Raw genomic sequence first — 16,191 nt, forward strand, 5'->3', positions numbered from 1 at the left:
ACAACAAATAACATACAAGGGAACTCCCATAAGGTTAACAGCTGATTTCTCAGCAGAAACTCTACAAGCCAGAAGGGAGTGGCATGATATACTTAAAGTGATGAAAGGTAAGAACCTACAACCAAGATTACTCTACCTGGCAAGGATCTAATTCAGATTTGATGGAGAAATCAAAAGCTTTACAGACAAGCAAAAGCTAAAAGAATTCAGCACCACCAAACCGGCTCTACAATGAATGCTAAAGGAACTTCTCTAAGCGGGAAACACAAGAGAAGAAAAGGACCTACAAAAACAAACCCAAAACAATTAAGAAAATGGTCATAAGAACATACATATCGATAATTACCTTAAACATAAATGGATTAAATGCTCCAACCAAAAGACACAGGCTTGCTGAATGGGTACAAAACAAGACCATATATATGCTGTCTACAAGAGACCCATTTCAGACCTAGGCACACATACAAACTGAAAGTGAGAGGATGGAAAAAGATATTCCATGCAAATGGAAATCAAAAGAAAGCTGGAGTAGCAATACTCATATCAGATAAAATAGACTTTAAAATAAAGAATGTTATAAGAGACAAGGAAGGACTCTACATAATGATCAAGGGATCAAACCAAGAAGAAGATATAACAATTATAAATATATATGCACCCAACATAGGAGCACCTCAATACATAAGGCAACTGCTAACAGCTATAAAAGAGGAAATCGACAGTAACACAGTAATAGTGGGGGACTTTAATACGTCACTTACACCAATGGACAGATCATCCAAACCGAAAATTATTAAGGAAACAGAAGCTTTAAATGACAGAATAGACCAGATAGATTTAATTGATATTTATGGGACAATCCATCCAAAAACAGCAGATTACACTTTCTTCTCAAGTGTGCATGGAACCCTCTCCAGGATAGATCACATCTTGGGTCACAAATCAAGCCTCAGTAAATTTAAGAAAACTGAAATCATATCAAGCATCTCTTCTGACCACAACACTATGAGATTAGAAATGAATTACAGGGAAAAAACCGTAAAAAACATGAACACATGGAGGCTAAATAATACGTTACTAAATAACCAAGAGATCACTGAAGAAATCAAAGAGGAAATAAAAAAATACCTAGAGACAAATGACAATGAAAACACGATGATCCAAAACCTATGGGATGCAGCAAAAGCAGTTCTAAGAGGGAAGTTTATAGCTATACAAGCCTACCTCAAGAAACAAGAAAAATCTCAACTAAACAATCTAACCTTACACCTAAAGGAACTAGAGAAAGAAGAACAAACAAAACCCAAAGATAGCAGAAGGAAAGAAATCATAAAGATCAGAGCAGAAATAAATGAAATAGAAACAAAGAAAACAATAGCAAAGATCAATAAAACTAAAAGCTGGTTCTTTGAGAAGATAAACAAAACTGATAAACACTTAGCCAGACTCATCGAGAAAAAGAGGGAGAGGACTCAGATCAATAAAAGTAGAAATGAAAAAGGAGAATTTACAACAGACACTGCAGGAATACAAGGCATCCTAAGAGACAACTACCAGCAACTCTATGCCAATAAAATGGACAACCTGGAAGAAATGGACAAATTCTTAGAAAGGTATAACCTTCCAAGACTGAGCCAGGAAGAAATATAAAATATGAACAGACCAATCACAAGTAATGAAATTGAAACTGTGATTAAAAATCTTCCAACAAACAAAAGTCCAGGACCAGATGGCTTCACAAGTGAATTCTATCAAATATTTAGAGAAGAGCTAACACCTATCTTTCTCAAACTCTTCCAAAATATTGCAGAGGGAGGAACACTCCCAAACTCATTCTACGAGGCCACCATCACCCTGATACCAAAACCAGACAAAGATACTACAAAACAAGAAAATTACAGACCAATATCACTGATGAATATAGATGCCAAAATCCTCAACAAAATACTAGCAAACAGAATCCAACAACACATTAAAAGGATCATACACCATGATCAAGTGGGATTTATCCCAGGGATGCAAGGATTCTTCAATATCCGTAAATCAATCAATGTGATACACCATATTCACAAACTGAAGAGTAAAAACCATATGATCATCTCAATAGATGCATAAAAAGCTTTTGACAAAATTCAACACCAGTTTATGATAAAAACGCTCCAGAAAGTGGGCATAGAGGGAACCTACCTCAACATAAGAAAGGCCATATACGACAAACCCACAGCAAACATCATTCTCAATGGTGAAAAACTGAAAGCATTTCCTCTAAGATCAGGAACGAGACAAGGATGTCCACTGTCACCACTGTTATTCAACATAACAGTTTTGGAAGTCATAGCCATGGCAATCAGAGAAGAAAAAGAAATAAAAGGAATACAAATCAGAAAAGAAGAAGTAAAACTGTCACTGTTTGCTGATGACATGATACTATACATAGAAAATCCTAAAGATGCCACCAGAAAACTACTAGAGCTAATCAATGAATCTGGTAAAGTAGCAAGATACAAAATTAATGCACAGAAATCTCTTGCATTCCTATACACTAATGATGAAAAATCTGAAAGAGAAATTAAGGAAACACTCCCATTTACCATTGCAACAAAAAGAATAAAATACCTAGGAATAAACCTACCTAGGGAGACAAAAGACCTGTATGCAGAAAACTATAAGACACTGATGAAAGAAATTAAAGATGATACCAACAGATGGAGAGATATACCATGTTCTTGGATTGGAAGAATCAATATTGTGAAAATGACTATATTACCCAAAGCAATCTACAGATTCAATGCAATCCCTATCAAATTACCAATGGCATTTTTTATGGAACTAGAACAAAAAGTCTTAAAATTTGTATGGAGACACAAAAGACCCTGAATAGCCAAAGCCGTCTTGAGGGAAAAACACGGAGCTGGAGGAATCAGACTCCCTGACTTCAGACTATACTACAAAGCTACAGTAATCAAGACAATATGGTACTGGCACCAAAACAGAAACATAGATCAATGGAACAGGATAGAAAGCCCAGAGATAAACCCATGCACCTATGGTCAACTAATCTATGACAAAGGAGGCAAGGATATACAATGAAGAAAAGACAGTCTCTTCAATAAGTGGTGCTGGGAAAACTGGACAGCTACATGTAAAAGAATGAAATTAGAATACTCCCTAACACCGTACACAAAAATAAATTCAAAATGGATTCGAGACCTAAATGTAAGACTGGACACTATAAAACTCTTAGAGGAAAACATAGGAAGAACACCCTTTGACATAAACCACAGCAAGATCTTTTTTGATCCACCTCCTACAGTAATGGAAATAAAAACAAGAATAAACAAATGGGACCTAATGAAACTTCAAAGCTTTTGCACAGCAAAGGAAACCATAAACAAGATGAAAAGACAACCCTCAGAATGGGAGAAAATATTTGCAAACGAATCAACGGAAAAAGGATTAATCTCCAAAATATATAAACAGCTCATGCAGCTCAATATCTAAAAAACAAACAACCTTATCCAAAAATGGGCAGAAGACCTAAATAGACATTTCTCCAAAGAAGACATACAGATGGCCAAGAAGCACATGAAAGGCTACTCAACATCACTAATTATTAGAGAATTGCAAATCAAAACTACAATGATGTATCACCTCACACCAGTTAGAATGGGCATCATCAGAAAATCTACAAACAACAAATGCTGGAGAGGGTGTGGAGAAAAGGCAACCCTCTTGCACTGTTGGTGGGAATGTAAATTGATACAGCCACTATGGAGAACAGTATGGAGGTTACTTAAAAAACTAAAAATAGAATTACCATGTGATCCAGCAATCCCACTACTGGGCATATACCCAGAGAAAACCATAATTCAAAAAGACACATGCACCCCAGTGTTCATTGCAGCACTGTTTACAATAGCCAGGTCATGGAAGGAACCTAAGTGCCCATCCACAGATGAATGTATAAAGAAGAAGTGGTACATATATACAATGGAATATTACTCAGCCATTAAAAGGAACGAAATTGGGTCATTTGTTGAGATGTGGATGGATCTAGAGAGTGTCATACAGAGTGAAGTAAGTCAGAAAGAGAAAAACAAATATCACATATTAACGCATATATGTTTAACCTAGAAAAAATGGTACAGATGTACCGGTTTGCAGGGCAGAAATTGAGACACAGATGTAGAGAACAAATGTATGGACACCAAGGGGGGAAAGCTGCGGGGGGGGTGGGGGGGTGGTGTGATGAATAGGGCGATTGGGATTGACATGTTTACACTGATGTGTATAAAATTGATGACTAATAAGAACCTGCTGTATAAAAAAATCAGTAAAATAAAATTCAAAAATTCAAGAAAAAAAAACTTTGGGGGTCACTGTGAGCCATTTCAGTCTATCCTTATGCTTGAGGAAGTAGTTTAATTTTCTGTGAGAATAACCAGAACAAAAACATTTAAATCATAATAATTATAGGACCACCTAATGTAATCACACATGAGTGTATTAATGCTAATTGTAGATGTCTTGACCTAAAAGATATAGAGAGTGAGAATTATTTTATAAAACATTGAATTCTCTATCACCCTAAATATTTAATTTTTTTATATGCAATTTTTTGGGAAAAAAGACACAACATTTACTTTAAAAACATTCCTGTATCTTTATATTTTAATATTAGTATGTACCTTTAACATTTGAGAGTGATATTAAAGTTCTGCTAATTACTTTACATGGATTTTTTCATATTTCTCACAATAATTCACAAAAATTCTCTAATGGCAATTACACTTATGTCCATTTCACAGATGAGAAACTGAACTTAGAGACGTTTAGTAATTTGCCCGAAGTCACAGTTAGTAAAAGGCAAAATCAGGATTTAAACCATAACTGTCTTAATCAGTGTCTCAGTTGGAAGGCATTTGGCTGTAGCAGTGGCTTACACAAGCAAAATGTCTTTTCCTCACATCGAGTGTTCTGAAAGAAGGAGATTACGTGCATTGGTTTGCTTGCATTGTTCAATAGCTATTTTATCCTCGGTTTCACTGTTCCCAACAAGTTGGTTTTTCGTTTTCACATTTTTTTGCTTCATGGTTGCAAAATGCACAATGCAGGCCCAGGCGTCATATGTCCAAGACAGGAAGAACGGGGAAGTGGCAGTGCCAGCCAGAATTGTGTCACATGGGCATCCCCGGCTGCAAGAGAAGCAGGGAAAGTAAGCAGAAAGTGACTGGGGCCCGGGAATTGCTCTTTGGTTGGCCAAAGAGTGCCTGACACAATAAATATTTCATAATGTCGTTGCTGTCAGGTTGTAGTGGAATTTGATTATGTGTAAGTTTTAAAAGTGGTGATTAAAAGAGGGAGAGTGAAAGAGAATATTTCACTTCTCTTAGAAGTTTTCATTCAATTTTCCATCAGAGAGTTTTGGTATACTTTTCTCTGCCACCTCCTCGCCCCATTTTTGCAGTACTCTATTATCTTTCCCCAACATGCCCCTGGAGTGGATACAGTCACGTGTATCCTGTCAGGGTATGAGGATGGCAAGAAAGAAGAACGGGAACCTGGACCATGCTCTAGCTTACGGTTTAGTTGGGAGATAAGGTAAACATTCATTATAGTAGAAAGGGTACAGGACACCATGATGAGAGGTGCACATTTCATATTATAATATTATCAACGTTATGAAAAGGAGATAAGCTTGAATAATCATGCACTGTTAAGAGAATTTAAGCTGGTAACCAAGAAGCAGAGTTATAATTTATTATTTTGTTAACTTCTAACTTGATAATTAGAGTACCCCAAAAGATAACAAAAAAGTAAAAAACCAAAACCCCAAATAAAACGGTATCAGGGATGAAAAGTTAAGAGAATTAAGGAAAACTCACTGAAATGAACAGCTGTTAGTAAAGTTATAGCTTGTCCTGGTTAATTAATCTAGTTAGTTTCAAATCATTTTGCTTTAAGAGCCTCAGTATGATCTCTGCATCTAGGTAGGGTTAATATTATAAGGGTAATGACCAAGTGACCATCTTAATGTCTGGTACCTCTGGAAATTTTTATTAATGGGATATAGTTTTATAGGCTTGAAAGAGGTTATGTGGGGTCATTTATTAAAAAAATCATATATCAATGTCTGGTCTGTGCTGGGAAATACATCCAGCCCCAGAGCCACAGAAATCACAATTCTTATACTCAGGAGCTTGTGGTCCAGGGGGGCTGGTCTTCCAATGCCCATTCAGCTCTCTTATTTTATGGACCTACAGCCAACCCTATCTAAATGCCAAAGCCAATTTGACTATTTCAGTGAACTGAGTGATTAAATTAGGCAAAAATGCAAAATGGACAGTTAATCAGAACAATCCAACTACATGTGTAAGCTGACACATACCTACATATGTTCCTGCCATTCAAGATAAAATGTAGATTTATTTATGTCAGTTAAAATTCTGCTTTCTTCCCATGAATACGAAGAACTCACTATCTACTGTTGTTAAATTTGACAAAATATCTGGAAATTACTAACTCAATTTTAAAATATGGTTTTATTGGCAGAAAAATGATTCATATAAGTACACTCAATAGAGTGCCTAGCACTAATAGGTACATAATTAACAATTTGACGAGTGAATGTTTGCTGGATGAAAGCAAATAATCACCATTTCTCTGCAGAACTTTATTTTCTAAGAGTTAGTAGGACTCTTCTAACAAATCCTTACACTTATAAAGAAATAGACATTTTAGGAAAGTTATGGTTTGTGTTGGTTAATAAGTCTAGTTAGGTTCAAATTATTGTGCCTTAAGAGCTTCTATAGCAATTTTCCTGGGAATGCTTAAAGTGATATGTGAAAGTCTTCTCCTGGTGTATCTAAATCCTCTGTTAAACTGACAAGTTGTTTTGATGTCCTCTGCACAAAATGACATAACGTCATTTCTTGTGCAGAACAATGTGCAGGCTGGCAATTGTTTGCTTGCTGCGACGTTTTGATGGAAGTGTTTTGTTATAGTAGCTTGGTATATATTCCTCGGCTTTCAGCTTGAAAAGCTCAGTGCCGCTGGGCTGCCACTTCTTCAAATGAGGGACTCTAGTGTCTTTCAATTCGAAGCCCCCAAGTTTTGAAAGCTCTATGCCAAGAGGAAAGTGGACCCTTCATTTACCTGTTTTTCTGCAGTATCATTTCCTTCAAATCCCAAGCCTATTTCCACACACTTGCTAATTTAAAAAATGGAATGGGTGTCTACTCCCGTGGGTAGAGAAGAAATCTATTTATTACAGGTATCAGAACTTGATCAGAAAGTTGTTTAACTCTTTGGCTGCTGGATGACTTATAACGATGTTTTATCTGCACAGGTGCATGTTCGAGATGCACCTGTGAAAAGACGTACTCCCTGCCCTTAAAGAACTTGGCATTTTAATATGCAGAAATCGTGTTAGGATCTGCTATAGGAGAAGGCACAGAGCTGGAGGGTGCACAGCAAGAGGGCACCTGAGCCAGTGTGGTGGGGAGCAGGGAGACCTTGGGTGCCTGTGTGGGGGCAGCTACAAAATGATTCAGATATGAAAGCGAAAATGTTATATTTTTTTCACAAAATTAAAAGCTTTAATATTCTTAATATAGAAATTAGATTCCAAATATGGAAATAATTTTGAAGATGGAGAGGCAGCCTAGTAGAGTGCTGAAGAGCTCAGGCTCTGGAGCCAGATTTCTAGGTTTGCATTCTGAATTTACCATTTATTAGCTCTGTGGACTTGGGCAAGAGCCTTAACCTGTTTATGCTGCAGTTTCTCTGTCTGTAAAATGGGGATCATGATACTACCTAACTCATAAGGTTGTTAGGAGGATTAAATGGATTAACATATATAAAAGGCTTCGAACATAGCAAGTACTATATGTGTTTGTTAAGTAAAATTGCCATAGAGATACAGAAGGGTTTAAGCACAATTATTTGCCTGTGACCTGTGATATAACGTATGTCTTCTGTACTCTTCCAAGTCAATGAAATTAATTCTGGTAGCCTGAAGCGCCTATAAAATGGTATTGAGAAGTGGGTTAAACATTGATTGGCTACGATCTCATCTAGTGAACTTGCTTATGCATATTAATGTATATTGTATTACATGTATGTATATTAATAATTTTGAATATTTTTCAAGGGATCTTGAAAAATATAAAAGTAACAAATATAAAAGTCTGCAGATGGACTTCCCTGGTGGTCCCGTGGTTAAGACTTCGCCTTCCAATGCAGGGGGTGTGGGTTCGATCCCTGGTCGGGGAGCTAAGATCCCACATGCCTCACAGCCAAAAAAAAAACAAACCCAAAAAACAGAAAACAGAAGCAATATTGTAATGAATTCAATAAAGACTTTAAAAGTGGTTCGCATCAAAAAAAATATTAAAAAAAAGTCTACTGAGTTTCTCAGAGTCTAGTACATTTATGATAATAGAAACTAATTATGAAAAAAGGAAAAAATGTTGGACTTTAGTTACTTGAAGCATCAGTTAACCTGTATTAAAGACATAATACAACTATAAGAATTAATTTAACTGCAATAAAATATGACAGAAAGATAAATTTCCTTTCCCTTGATTGCTAGAGCAAGTTATGATAATAATAAAAGAGACTTGAATTTTCTTTTATACATCTAATCTTCATGAAAAAGGAAATAGATATTTTTGAAAAGGTAACTAGAACATTCTAATAAAGAATCTTTCATTAGTTCTGCTTCAATTACTAATAAACTCAAATTGCAGTCTTGTTCTTTGGACATGTAAAATACATAGAAGATAAACATTTAGTTTGAAATCACAATAAAGTAATGAGTTTGCTCTTTTTATTTGTTATCCTCCTGGTCAGTGGTGAAATTATTAATCACTACTAGATCCTGTGTTCAAAGGCTGGGCTGATTTTAGTTTGTAGATGTTGAACCAAAAGTTGCCTGTAGTATGTCAGTCTGTAATTAATTCAAGCTACTGAGCTTTGGATCCTATGGAAAAAGACATAGTGTAGGCTTCAAATGGGTGTAAAAGAAATGGGAAAGATATATACAATTGGCTGAAATAGTTTGCTTGTGCTTCTTAAAACTCCCATTTATGTCAGTGAACTCAGTAAATTATCTCTAAAAGCTTTTTTTCTTCCTTCCCTCGTGTGTGTGTGTGTGTGTGTGTGTGTGTGTGTGTGTGTGTGTGTGCGCGCGCATGCATGCGTGCTCTGTGGAAGAAGAGTTTGGTGGAAACTTGGGAGGAAGATAATTAGAAAAATTTTAACTAGATAAAATGAGGAGACATATGCAGGTACATAATAAGTCATAGGAGCCAGTGGTACAGCAGCCTGAAAAATCCAAAATCATTTTCAGAGACCAAATAGGTTATTTATAATATGTGTAAATGAAAAGGTCACTTTAATAATAGAATTATTCAGTTTTAGCATTATCTTTTCAAAGCAATAAATTCATGAAAAAGAAATTTGATTCTATAGATATTAGGGAGCCAAGGTGGGTTCATAGGTAGGGTAATGACAAGCTATAATTTTTCTTATTCAAACAGTATTTATTTGTCTTCCCTCTGTCAAACCTTGAGTCAACCACTTTTCCTGGCCTGCTTGGGAAGATACAAGGCAAGGAACATACAGAGCAGATGGGATGTGGAAGAAAGAACACTGGGAGACGGAGATAGCTCTTTCACATGGCAAAGAGGATGAGAAAGGCCATCATCAGGCAAAAGACCCCCATGGTCTCCAAGAGGGCAAAGCCCAGAATGGCATTAAGAGCAGAGCTGTTGCTTCAGAGAAGGATTCCTGGCATAATCAAGGATGAGGCTCCCAAACACAGTCCTAAACCTAGCCCCAGAGCCAGCCCCTCTGACCATGGCAGCTCCAACCTCAGTGAACTTGGCTGCTGTGTCAATGTTCCTTGAAATGGTGCCATTTTGGAAGCTGCTGCTAGGGATAAGTAAGGTCAGGGGGCATGGGGCTGCCACGCTGCTGAGGCTCTCGTCTGTCAGCACCACCTCAGAGAGTGGTTGGCTCTGCTGCTGAGAGGTGATCCTGACCAGTGAGGGGGATGGAGATGAAGTTGGGGCAAGCATATGTTTTCTGGGGGTGGGGAAGTGGCAAGAGCTGCTCCCAGGGCAGAGAAGACAGAGAGGGGCAAGGACAGACTGTTTTAAGATTAACCATGATTTAGTGTACATGATCAATTGCAAGGAAGAGAAATTGAGACATTAAACCTTTTGGGGAGGTTGTTTTAGTAATCCAGGTATGAGTAGTGACAGCCTAGATGGTATAGCCCACTGGGAATAGAATAAAGATTTTAGTTCAAGAGACAGTCTGAAGATGTAATGACAAGGTGAAGAAGCTGGGGATGGAGGTCTTCCAGGAGGGAATGTCTAGTAGTTTGCTGTACTATTTGGGAATAGAAATAGTTAAGACTAGCCACACCTAAAAATGTGATCACTGAAACTATAAAGCATGGAGAGCCCTTGATGATGGAATAAAGCATACAGAATTAACTGTGGGTAGACAAATGACAAAAAGGCAGAAAAAATAGTAAACAGTACTGTGGAAAATGGTTATTTTGATAATTTTAAATAATTAGTTTCAAGTATTTTTGTAATGGTATCTTTCTTTACGGAAAAAATCTTGATTCATGATAGGAACACAACAAGCTCTTTTTCCTCAAGAAGGGACAAAGTTAAATAAAGCTTTGAAATTAGAAGTGTTAAGATGAAAAAAAAAAAAAAAAAGCTGTCGGTAGAAATTCTAAAGAAAAAAGAAGACTGAATAAAAAAACAGTAGATTCAAGGAAATCCTAAAACCATCAGTGTTTGCCATCTGAAGACTGTCAAGGGAAAGCAGGCTGGCGACTGTAGGGATGGGCCCACCTGAATGAAACAAAAATACCTTGTTGCCATGAGGCTGAAAGGGAGATACACTAGCATTAAAATTCAAAACTTAGGGAGTTCACTGGCGGTCCAGTGGTTAAGACTCCGTGCTTCCACTGCGGGGGGTGTGGGTTCGATCCCTGATTGGGGAACCGTAATAAGATCCAACATGCTGCGTGGGGCGTGGCCAAAAAAAAGAAGAAAGAAAAAAATTGTAACTTAAATAAACTTTTCCATTAGCTGTTTACCTGTTATTGTTGGTTTTTCCACTAGAATGACAGCTCCATGAGAGCAGGTACATATCTGTTTTGTTCGTGGTGATATATCCAGCAGCTAGAAAAGAAATTGATAAGTATGTGTTGAATGAAGAAATGAGTAAACAGTTTCACACTTTGATCTTTAGCAGGAGATGAGTCTGCCCAACTCTAAGAAAAAAGTTGGCCAAAGTCAAGAACAAAATGGCATCCTAGAGCAGCGCTGTCCAATGGAGCATGACGAAAATGCTTCATACACTAGTCACTGGCCACATGTGGCTATGCAGCACTTGAAATGTGGCTAGTACACCAAGGAACTGAATTTTAACTTTAATTTTTTTTTTTTAATATGTGCTGTGCTAGTTTTTTTTTTTTTTTAACTTTTTTTTTGGGGGGGTTATTTATTTATTTATTTACTTATGGCTGTGTTGGGTCTTCGTTTCTGTGCGAGGGCTTTCTCTAGTTGCAGCAAGCGGGGGCTACTCTTCATCGCGGTGCGCGGGCCTCTCACTGTCGCGGCCTCTCTTGTTGCGGAGCACAGGCTCCAGACGCGCAGGCTCAGTAGTTGTGGTGCACGGGCTTAGTTGCTCCGCGGCATGTGGGATCTTCCCAGACCAGGGCTCGAACCCGTGTGCCCTGCATTGGCAGGCAGACTCTCAACCACTGCGCCACCAGGGAAGCCCCTTAACTTTAATTTTAATTTACTTAAAATTAAATTTAAATAGCCCTATGTGGCTAGTGGCTGTATTGGACAACACAGGTGTATAGAAAGACTTCACTCATTAGGAGAACCTGCCTCCTCTGGGCAGATGTAATCTGTGTGAGAGCAGTGGCTTTGTCAGGAACTAGAATCAGACTGGGACTTGTGAAGGAATCAAGGATCCGCTTCTCGGGCTGCTTTTAAAAATTAATCTCTAGCCCAAGGGACAGAAAGAGTCTGCCAAACTCACATGAGGTCCCAGGTCACTTCACCAGGAAAGGAGACCAGAGAGGTATTTGGGGCCAAAGCCCTCAGTGGTAATAAAGTTGTGTTTACTCTGAGTGTCTTTATGAACATGTCTGTTAGGAAATTCACTGTCCGTGGGAGAGATCTCTGTAGATGACTAGAATGAATTCAAGATTTAGGGATTTTGGTCACTTTCTTTGTAACACGATCAACAATAATTGCATTCAGTCATTAAAACATGGACTAGGCCTATATGATAAACTCATAACAAGCACTCAAACGCCCAGGAACTCACAGTATGGAAAAGCAACATCTTTGAATATTAAAGTATAGCAGAGAGTAAAAAGTACTTATATATGTAAAAATATTTATTAAATTAGAGAAACATTTGTCATACTTATACTTATCTAATTTATATTAGATTTTGGAATGTCTACTGTGGTTTTTGTTTTAGCAGATTTACCTGCTTAGTTGTAGCTGGCTTGGGCAAATATTAGAATTATTCTGATTTCCTTGAGCTTTCTGTGACTGGGCCACGGGAGGAAGAGGGAGTTGTTCAGGAGTGTGTTAAATTGGCCTTGTATTCAGAATTCACCCAGTAATAATACATATCAATATCATGTATTGAACTGTGTGTAGGAGCAGATGTTTGGCATGTTTCAGGCTGCTTTTGGGAATAGTCTCTACTGAATAAAGGAAAGTACACTTCACATCCATTCATGTAATTTATGAAAGTGAATAGGGACTTCGCACAAAGAAAGAATGCTGGATGGACTATTATATTTAGCAAGATAAAGCACGCTGTGTGCAAATTCCCAGAGTCAGCCGGTATAGAAGAGGACAAAGAGATATTAATACATTCCTGGGGAAGGAGATTAGTTCTCTAGAGAGCAAACACGCGGTTCTCTTAGGATTTCCTGAAGGCTTGGTTCCCGTCCCCAGGCTAACCATTTGTTTTCATTGTTTTTATTAGAGAAAATCTTTTGCAAGAACTTAATTTGCACCACAAGAAAATGTTTGAATATTGGGGTTGGGAGGGACTTTCAGAGATTATCTAGTCCTATCACCTATCCGATGCTTGTTAATTTTGCAAAAGCTCTGCCAAGGATCTTCCAGTCAGGGCTCCAGTACATCCTGGAGAGAGTGGCCAGTAACTCCATCCTTGGAGAACTTTGACACTGAGATATTAGTACAGAATCTAATTCTGCTGCTTTGTGCCTTCCATTCATTATCTTATTTGTAACTATTGGGTCTAAACAACAACACCTCCAATTCTTTTTCCCACGAAAATCCTTAGGATATTTGAACATGATTATAAGGTCTCCAAGGCTAAAGATGCCTGATTCCTTCAAGAATTCCTTGAATGGTGCTGATTTGACACCATCTCGGATCACTCCTGAGTGTACCCAGTTTGTCCATCCATACTTATACTTCAGTACGTCTAGGATGGTCTGGGCTGCACAGAGACAAATGGAGTTTTTTTTCTTTTCATATAGATTCTCTCTTATCCCTCCTTTCCTCCTCTCCTTTCTCCTTCCCTCCTCTTCCCTTCTTTCTTCATCCCTCCTATTATTCTATACTACACTTATTCATTCATTCAACAAACGTTCTGTTTATTGTTGATTCATATTAACCTTTCTATAGACTAAAATCTCTAAGCCTTAGCTGCATGGATTCTTTCTAAGCCATTGCTACTGTCCAGTCTGTACAAAACAATTGTCCTTTTGGACTTAATCACCTCATTTTATATTTATGTCTATTACTTTTCACCTTATTGGATTTAGCCCTTGATTCTAACATGTCAGCTTCCTTCTTGATCCTGATTCAGTCATCCAACATGGTCACTGGCTGGTCTACAAATGTTATGATGTCCTCTCTATAGTCTCATCCAGGACATTGACGAGAATGTAAAATGTTGAAGCAAATGGAACCCAGGAAAGAATCCTTCTATGATGTTGGAAACCTAGAACCAGATGGATGTTACTCTATTGATTAGCACCCTCTGGGTATAGCTGTTGAAGCTGTTACTAATCTGCCCTAATATTCATGCACTCAGCTTCTCCTTACTCCATTTTGTCCACAAGGATAAGTTGAAAGATCTTCTAAAGGTCTCTCTGAAGGTGATGTGTGCTTGGTCTCTACATTTTCTATAATCCCAAGACTTATACCAAAGAAGGAAAGGGCATTTGTCTGTTATTCTTTCCTCCTGAAATTGTTGTGTCATCCTCTCTTTAGCACATTTCTTCTTAGGCAAGCAAAGCCTTTTGATTCCCCAACAGACATACAAGGCTGAGAGAAGGATATTGGAAAAAGTTGAACATTCAGATAATTATTAGAAATGGCAAGGCATTTTATGGGAGTGCAAAACATAAGATCAAAATGCTTTGACTGTCAAGTGAGATCCACTACTTTCTAATCAGCAAAGGACTTAAACTAATTGATGTTTTTGTTAAAACAAATCAGAATCTTCGAAACTCTGCTAATGCTTATTTCTTAAGATTTTTCTTATGTCTTCCAAAGAACTGAAAATACTTAAAATCATCATATACACTGATATCATGAAACTTTAGGAAGTTTATGCATGTTTTGGTCAAAATAGATAAAGTACACAAAGAATTCTTTAATAAAGATAAACCCTGGTGGAAAGGTGTATGCAAATGAGTGAGTTGGATATTACAGTGGTAGATGGGACTGAAGAATTACAAGACCAGTCTTTGTCTTTTTCTTTGGAAAATAGGGGTGGGGTTGCATTCATTGTGCAACCAAACCGTGAAAGACAGAACCAATTGAACAAATACTGTCCTCTATATTTATAGTAAAACAGGAATGAATTTTCTATAAAGATATTGCTACTTCCTCCTCACTTAAGTTGACAGATATTCTCTATGACCAGTGTGACTGTGTCTAAGATGTCCTTATTCAGGTGACTGTGTTTTATATTAAATTATATTCTACATGTGCAGTCATTTAAATTATGTAGACATTTTTGTAGAGTTTCATGATATCTTGTATTTCCTATTCTGTAATTAGAAACATGAAAAATTTTCAACATCACGGTTTTAAAAACATCATTTTTATAAACCTTTAATATATAACAATAGAAAGGAATTTAATATGAGCCAGGACCAAAAGAGGTTTCCAAGGTACAAAACGATTTTTTCACAAGTATAGATTTCATTGGTAGTGTGTGTTTGTGTGTGTGTGTGCGTGTGTTCCTAATACAGTGAGAAAATGAGAAAATCATCTATACTAGTGTATTTTAAAATTTTAATTATCATTGCTACAGTTTGTCACTATTTGGAACTGCAAAAAATGTTCTTGATACTCTCTGACTTACATCTTATGTTTGTTTGTCCATCTGCATTGAGTATTTGTTATCAATTCCATCCATTAAAGGAGCAATTGGGTAGTGACAAGATAGGAAAGAGTTCAAATGAAATTTTCATTGCTGGAAAATTGCAAATGCAGCTATGATTTTATTTCAACATTTCATTGAAGATTTACATTCTTAGAAATTTCAGAAGCTAAAATGAATATTTTATTTTCTCGTTATAATTAACTCATGTGCACAGAGACTACCAGAGACCGTTTATTGAAGTTATTAGAAATCTTGAGCTCCCAAATGAAAATGTCAGACGATATTGCCCTGTTCTATGTTGCATTACAGACAGATGCACTTCCTGTGGGTGAGAGCATTAGTATTAAAGTTGAGGGAAGTTATGTGCTACTCCTGCCTTCACACAAAATTCCTAGAGTGAAGGGAAATTGAAATTACCTATTGATAAAACAATTATACAAAATCAGTTTTTTTTGGCAACACTTTACAGACTACAGTTTAAAAATCAAGATGGAAAACAAAAATTTACTACGGCAAGTCCCAGTAATGTGACTTCCACCACCCTCCCTTCTCCCCCAAATATAAATCATGTTTTCTCCCTTAAAAGTCTCCCCAAGTACTCCTCAAATCTCAGGATTGGAATTCATGTTTATGAAGGAAAAACTCTCTTGGCCTGACAACTTCCTGATCTGATTGGCTCTATCAATGGACTTGTTTGTTCTCATTATGTGGGGAAATGCTATCCAATGGGAGAAGTTTAGAGGGTGCATGCTATCA

General features: G+C 37.2%; 1 protein-coding gene and 1 pseudogene across 2 annotated transcripts in view; one reads left to right on the top strand and one right to left on the bottom strand.

Annotated features, from left to right (window-relative positions):
• GRM8 (glutamate metabotropic receptor 8) overlaps positions 1-16,191 on the top strand; it is a 765,258-nt gene that overhangs the window by 248,586 nt on the left and 500,481 nt on the right. The gene's annotated exons all lie outside the window — the stretch shown is intronic.
• LOC118901114 lies at positions 9,677-10,173 on the bottom strand (annotated as a pseudogene).

The sequence above is a fragment of the Balaenoptera musculus genome, chromosome 9 (genome assembly GCF_009873245.2).
Source record: "Balaenoptera musculus isolate JJ_BM4_2016_0621 chromosome 9, mBalMus1.pri.v3, whole genome shotgun sequence".
In the NCBI taxonomy this organism is placed as follows: Eukaryota; Metazoa; Chordata; class Mammalia; order Artiodactyla; family Balaenopteridae; genus Balaenoptera; species Balaenoptera musculus.